This window comes from Eurytemora carolleeae, unplaced genomic scaffold, assembly GCF_000591075.1.
Source record: "Eurytemora carolleeae unplaced genomic scaffold, Eaff_2.0 scaffold2042, whole genome shotgun sequence".
NCBI lineage: Eukaryota > Metazoa > Arthropoda > Copepoda > Calanoida > Temoridae > Eurytemora > Eurytemora carolleeae.
In genome coordinates this window covers 1,355-9,526 of record NW_019397928.1, presented here as the reverse complement: position 1 = coordinate 9,526, position 8,172 = coordinate 1,355, and the positions used below count along the sequence as shown (strand labels likewise).

General features: G+C 36.1%; 1 long non-coding RNA gene across 1 annotated transcript; it reads right to left on the bottom strand.

Annotated features, from left to right (window-relative positions):
• Positions 1 to 617: 617 nt before the first annotated feature.
• Positions 618 to 3,869, bottom strand: LOC111716347 (uncharacterized). Its single transcript, XR_002768464.1, has 3 exons — positions 3,766 to 3,869; positions 1,941 to 2,021; positions 618 to 645 (listed from the first exon to the last, which is right to left on the bottom strand). It is a non-coding gene; the product is annotated as an uncharacterized LOC111716347 (long non-coding RNA).
• Positions 3,870 to 8,172: the final 4,303 nt, after the last annotated feature.

Genomic DNA, 8,172 nt, shown 5'->3' with positions numbered 1-8,172 from the left:
CCTTTATCTGAGCAAAAAAGTGGAAAATAATTTAATTTTTTAAATTTCTAGGTTTAAAATATATTATTTCTAATCATTCCTACATGTTTTTCTGCAACAGAAATGCGCAAGTCATTTTTGTAGTTATACCACAATTGAAAATAATCAGCTTTCAAAATTATAAACATAGATATCTAATTTATGCTTGGGCAGACAAAACTTTTAACCGTTGTGGACCAGGCACATGCACCATCACTTTAAATTATTATCCTTACTGTCCCTGTGGATGTAAAACAAAATGTTGGACAATATTAACTTGAAACCAATGTTTGCATAACAATTTTCAAGGCCTTATAATATTGACTACAAAGGAATTGAGTTTTGGCCACCAACTCTGATTTTCTAACCCCTATATCTTTGGATTCAAATGTCGTAGACCTTAGATAGTTCGGACTTTGAATTTCGTTAGATCAATTAATATAAGTTTGAAATTTTAAAGATTTACGACATTAGGTTCCAAAGATGTAGGGATTTTAAAAGCTGGTGGCCAAGACTCAATTCCTCAGTTTCTAAATGAGCTATAAGAGAAAATTAATATCATCTCTAGAAAGGAAGAACACGGAATAAGATTAAAAAACTTACCGAGGTTGGTGTGGTCTGACTCCTCTGAAAATAAAACATTAAAGTTAAGTTTCGTAATGTATAGTTCAAGATACAGTGAGACTGTGAAATAGGAAGACGACATTTAAACAATCGTATTTGTATTTGTATTTGTCCCTCGAAACATGACAGTTGGTGAATAATTTAAAATGGCTTCTTCCATAGTGTGTTAAGTTGTTTGATACCAAGAAGAAGGTAATGTTGATCCGCTCTACTGCCCATCCATCCTATTGCCCATCCGCTATACTGCCCATCCGACCTACTGCAACATCTGACCTACGACAGCTGTAGGTCGGATGGGCATATCTTCTTGCCCATCCGACCTATCAGCAGCTTTTGTCATATGCCTATAGCGCAAGGGTATGAAATAGTTAATTGTAGCGTCGGACAGCCACTCAATTTTGTAGGTCAGATGGGCACTTTTGTAGGGCGGATGGGCATTTTTCGTAGGTCGGATGGGCAAGACCTCAAAAAATGCCCATCCGACCTACGAAAAGTGTCCATCCGACCTACGAAAAGTGCCCATCCGACCTACGAAAAAGTGCCCATCCGACCTACGAAAAATGCCCATCCGACCGACGAAAAGTGCCCATCCGACCTACGAAAAGTGCCCATCCGATCTACGAAAAATGCCCATCCGACCTACGAAATATGCCCATCCGGTACCTACAAAAAAGGCCCGTCAGACCTACTAACGTGTCCAAGCGACAGCTTAAAGTAGGTCGGATGCACCAATATGCTGTTTTTAACGTGCCCATCCGACCTACAGTGCATCGGACCTACCACAGCTGTTAAAACCACGTGGTTGTAGGTCGGATGGGCAGTAGAGGGGATGGGCGTAGGTCCAAAAATACACCATCCAAGAAGAATACTAAAAAATATTTCAGGGCTGCAGTCATATTATAGTAAAATGGATTTCAAAGTAAAATATATTTCTGCAGTAAAAGATAAACTGCAAAAAGTCTTTGATATCTAATACAGTACATGGAAGAAGACATTCAAATGTCATGTTTTGTGGGACATCCTGTATTTAATGTTATGAAAAGGTCGTCTTTATCTCCACCACATCATTATATAGATATACAATATATATATATACCTATATATATATACAATATTTAATGATTTAAAAAAAAACTTGAAGTTTTCTAGGTTCCATTTACTAAACAATCTACCCTGGTTAAAAGGTTTAATAGTTCAAAGACTATACATTATAATTATAATAATAATAATAACTAATTAGTTTGCAATAGGAATTCAGAAAACTAAAACCTTCCATAACTTCTGCTGCATGTACTCACCAGGTTATTCAAAAATTCATATTCCATAAATACATCAATTGCTTCTTCATTTTCAACATTTTCAAGGGAGGATATAACAACCTAAGATAGAAAATTAGATAAACCCTCATCCTGGTTGGGCCATTTTTGTTCTACAAGATTTGAGGGAGGGGGGTATCTAGGGATGGGCATCATCTTTAAAAACAAAGAAAAAACGAGTCACGGAAGTTCATAGTAAGATTTTTACTCCACTGGAGACCACCGGAGAGAATTATTTTTCTGGAGGGGTTTGAAAAATCGCTTTTTACATTTTAAAACTTTACACAGGGTGATTTACATTCCACTGGAGGGATTTTGATATCTATCCAGGGGGTTTATAATTTCACTGAAGGGATTCAGATATCCATCCTAGGGGTTTAAAACTCAAATGGAGGGATTCAGATATCCTTCCAGGGGGTTTTAAATTCCACTGGAGGGATTTAGATATCTCAATAGGGGTTTTATAATTCCACTGGAGGGATTCAGATAACCTTCCCTCCAGTGGAATTATAAACTCCCAGGATTGATATCCAATCCCTCCAGTGGAATTATAAACTCCCAGGATTGATATCCAATCCCTCCAGTAGAATTATAAACTCCCAGGATTGATATCCAATCCCTCCAGTGGTATTATAAACTCCCAGGATTGATATCCAATCCCCCCAGTGGAATTATAAACTCCCAGGATTGATATCCAATCCCTCCAGTGGAATTATAAACTCCCAGGATTGATATCCAATCCCTCCAGTGGAATTATAAACCCCCTGGATTTATCTGGGGGGCAATCCTCAATCATTGTTATTTAATGTTTCCTAAAAGTCTTCAAAATGCTCGTGCAAACCTTTGAAGTTGGCCTGGTCTTAATAGTTAATATAGAGGCAATGNGGGGGGGGCGATCAACATTGGGAGTCTGGAAAAATTCATCACTGATTGACAAAACTGATTCTTTGGTGTATATTTTTCATACGTTTAAATACCATTTTATCATTTTAAAAAACTTCCATTTTGTCCTTACAATGTTTATCAAAGAAAACTTGCTGGAGTGTCCGGCGTTGCCCGTAGAATTTTTTTAACAAAAAAATTCTGATTTTTTCTAGTTTATGTTACCCCTAGGTTACACAAATATCCCGAAAAATATTTATGCCCATTCGGTCCAGCCGTTTGGCAAGCTATAGCTGACATATAAATGTACATATACATTCAAACGAATATATACTTATTTAAATATATGAGCGAGGAGCTTTATGATATAGAAGAAGTATGGATCCAGGAAACATGTAAAACTAAACAGGAAGTACAGGAAGTACATGTACATACATTGACGCTTAGAACTCCTTTATCGGCTCAATACAATTCATACTTTATCTAACTTCATTTTTATTTCCTACTCTATGCTACCAGTACTTAAAAAGGATGTAAGCATAATTTCAAGTGACCCTCTATACAAAGATGGCAATGCCTGATTCGATATGGTACCCTCGAAACCTTAAACTGATCAATCATGTGGATTCGATATGGTACCCTCGAAACCTTAAACTGATCAATCATGTGAATTCGATATGGTATCCTCGAAACCTTAAACTGATCAATCATATGGATTTGATATGGTACCCTCTAAACCTTGGATTGTTGGATTGTTGTGGATTGTTGAAAGTAACGTCGTTTTTCTGACTTGAAAAGCTTTAATTCTGATAATTACTCAATTGTTTATCATAAGCAAGAAATTTGCAAATCACCTTTGCAAAGGGCCCACAAACGAAAATAAAATCGTACAAATATAATAATCATACATTTTATTTATTTTTACCTTTGCAGCTGAACAAATCAAGGTATCAAGAGCGTACTGAAATGCATTACATTGATTTTCGAGCTGGTTGCATTGAAAAGCACAGACCATGTTGCTCCCTACTTTGATCTGCGGTATACAATAAAACATAATTGATCCTTAACAAGAAATAGATTTTTATTATGATTTAAAATCAAAAAGTTATAATAAAATATAAGATAGCAGGATTCCATTGGCATTCATTTACCAATCAATTCAGAACTACAAGTTCTAAAATGTAGATGTTTAGGGATACAAAAAAGTTATTGTTTAAATCTAAATTTAAATTCGACCCGGTCTTCAAAATTGATGCAGTCTGGATGTGTATGGGTTCTTAAATCGTTTTTTATTGTTCCTTTGTCTGGACAGAGGCATCCCAGGTCTTCTTTGAGATTTGATTGGTTCTCTGATAACTCCGCTGGATCAAACTAAAATATAAATAATTACATGGGATAAAAAAAATAAAAATAAATTAGTTGAATAAATGGGTTGGTAAACTTTTCTAGCTGTAAAATGTTTAAAAAAATAAAATTGTGTTTTAAAACCTAAAAATTGCGATTCTGTATAAAAGCGTAACTTCAAGTTATCCTTCATATAAAGATGATAATGGTAACCTTAAAAGATTTGTTTAATGAAGTATGAATTAGAACTCCATGTTTTTGTTTTACAATCTGTATTTTGATTTCTGGTTTCTCTGCAAAAGTGACAAACGGATTAGATACTTTTTGAGTCAGAAAACGACGATATCTTCCACACTTCTGATCAGATAAAGGTTTCAAGGGTACCATTGTAAATCGGGTATTGTCATCTTTGCTTACAGGTTCACTTGAAACTACGCTTACAGTCCCTTTAATAATTAGAATTTACCTTTCTGCTGAAATGTAAGTTTTCAGGAAGTAGATGAGAATAACGCATTGATGCGCTATTCTCGTACGTATCCACATCCTTACCTCACTAGTCACTTCCTTTATATAAGAATTTATTTTATTATACAGGGTGTCCCATAAATTATGGGAATTCACTGACGAATTCGATATCGTCTTTGTTATGAATTAGCATTGTAATACCTGATTTCAAAGGCCATAATATTATTATGTCTGCTAGAGTTTTTTTATGTAAAGGATAGAAGACTGTAAAGATGTGTCTATAATGTCTCCGCAAGATGAACAGTGAAGACGGACAAGTTTACTCTGTTTGTATACTGTAATTTTCATGTTTTACTAAGTACAACCGTATGCAGTCAAAACATAAACAAACAAATTGTGAACATAGCAGACGAAACTCTTACAGATTACAGCTTTCTCAGTAGGTATCACTATAACGATATCGAATTCGTCACTGAATTCCCATGTTTATTGGGACACCCTGTATTTAAACATAATAGGGTTGCTAGGTTAGTATAACACATGATAGGGTTGCTAGGTTAGTATGTACACATGATAGGGTTGTTAGGTTAGTATATACAAATGAGTGGGTTGCTAGGTTAGTATATACACATGATAGGGTTTCTAGGTTAGTATATACACAGGATTGGGTTGCTAGGATAGTATATACACAGCATAGGGTTGCTAGGATAGTATAACACATGATAGGGTTGCCAGGATAGTATATACACAGGATTGGGTTGCTTGGATAGTATATACACAGGATAGGGTTGCTAGGTTAGTTTATACACAGGATAGGGTTGCTAGGTTAGTATATACATATGATAGGGTTGCTAGGCTAATATATAGACAGGATATGGTTGCTAGGATAGTATATACACAGGATAGGGTTGCTACGATAGTATATACATAGGATAGGGTTGGTAGGTTAGTATATACACATGATAGAGTTGCTAGGATAGTATTTACACATGATATAGAGTTGTTATGTTAGTAAGTACACAGGATATGGTTGCTAGGTTAGTATATACTGCACAGGATATGGTTCCTGGATTAGTTGTTTACACACAGGATAGGGTTGCTAGGTTAGTATACACGCAGGAAAGGGTTGATAGGCTAATATATAGACAGGATATGGTAGCTAGGATAGTATATACACAGGATAAGGTTGCTAGGTTAGTAAATAAACAGGATAGGGTTCTAGGTCAGTATATACACAGGATAGAGTTGCTGGGATAGTATATACACAGGATAGGGTTGCTAGGATAGAATATACACAGGATAGGGTTGCTAGGTTAGTAAATAAACAGGATAGGGTTTTAGGTCAGTATATACACAGGATAGGGTTGCTAGGATAGTATATACACAGGATAGGGTTGCTAGGATAGAATATACACAGGATAGGGTTGCTGGGATAGTAATACACAGGATAGGGTTGCTAGGTTAGTTTATACACAGGATAGGGTTGCTAGGTTAGTAAATAAACAGGATAGGGTTTTAGGTCAGTATATACCCGGGATAGGGTTGCTAGGATAGAATATACACAGGATAGGTTGCTGGGATAGTAATACACAGGATAGGGTTGCTAGGATAGTATATACACAGGATAGGGTTGCTAGGTTAGTAAATAAACAGGATAGGGTTCTAGGTCAGTATATACCCAGGATAGGGTTGCTAGGATAGAATATACACAGAATAGGGTTGCTGTGATAGTAATACACAGGATAGGGTTGCTAGGATAGTATATACACAGGATAGGGTTGCTAGGTTAGCTTATACACAGGATAAGGTTGAAAGGATAGTATATACACAGGATAAGGTTGCTAGGATAATATTGTACATAGGATAGGGTTGCTAGGTTAGTATATACACAGGATAGGGTTGCTAGGTTAGTATATACACAGGAAAGGGTTACTAGGCTAGTATATACACAGGATAGGGTTACTAGGATAGTATATAGACAGGATAGGGTTGCTAGGTTATTATATACACAGGATAGGGTTACTAGGTTAGAATATAAACATGATAGGGTTGCTAGGATAGTATATATAAATATATAAACACAGGAAAGGATTGATAGGTTAGTATATACACAGGATAGGGTTAATTGGCTAGTATATACACAGGATAGGGTTGCTAGGATAGTATATACACATGATAGGGTTGCTAGGATAGTACATACATATGATAGGGTTGCTAGGATAGTATATACACAGGATAGGGTTGTTAGGCTAGTATATACACAGGATATGGTTGCTAGGCTAGTATATACACAGGATAGGGTTGCTAGGATAGTAAATACACAGGATAGGGTTGCTAGGCTAGTATATACACATGATAAGGTTGCTAGGATAATATTATACATAGGATAGGAGGTTAGTATATACACAGGATAGGGTTATTAGGCTAGTATTTACACAGGATAGGGTTACTAGGCTAGTATTTACACAGGATAGGGTTGCTAGGTTAGTATATACACATGATAGGTTTGCTAGGTTAGTATATACACATGATAGGTTTGCTAGGTTAGTATATACACATGATAGGTTTGCTAGGTTAGTATATACACAGGATAGGGTGACTAGGTTAGTATATACACAGGATAGGGTTGCTAGGTTAGTATATATACAGGATAGGGTTGCTAGGTTAGTATATACAGAGGATAGGGTTGCTAGGTTAGTATATACACAGGATAGGGTTGCTAGGCTAGTATATATATATATATATATAAACACAGGATAGGATTGATGGGTTAGTATATAAACAGGATAGAGTTGCTAGGATAGTATATACACATGATAGGGTTGCTAGATTAGTATATACACAGGATAGGGTTGCTAGGTTAGTATAAATACAGGATAGGGTTGCTAGGTTAGTATATACACAGGATAGGGTTGCTAGGTTTCTGTTTTCTGCCTATTGTCTCAAATCAAGAACCAAATTTATAACATGTTAATTGAGCAAATCTGACCCTGTTCCTCCGTCTTCTCCAAACCCAGTCCCACGACGTATCACATCAATTCAGTTCTAATTGATACCACGGTAAACTGCCAGGAGACCAACCTGAAAACAGCTCTGCTATGGCTGCTCTCCTTCCGTTGATAATTAATAAACTAATAAATATGTAATTTTTATGCACAAACTGTCATTTTCAACGGAAAAATAAATTATTAGATTAGATTAGATTAGATTAGATATACACAGGATAGGCTTGCTAGGCTAGTATATATATATATATAAACACAGGACAGGATTGATAGGTTAGTATATACACAGGATAGAGTTGCTAGGATAGTATATACACACGATAGGGTTGCTAGGTTAGTATATACACATGATAGGGTTGCTAGGATAGGATATACATATGATAGGGTTGCTAGGATAGTATATACACAGGATAGGGTTGCTAGGTTAGTATATCACAGGATATGGTTGCTAGGCTAGTATATACACAGGATAGGGTTGCTAGGATAGTATATACACAGGATAGGGTTGCTAGGATAGT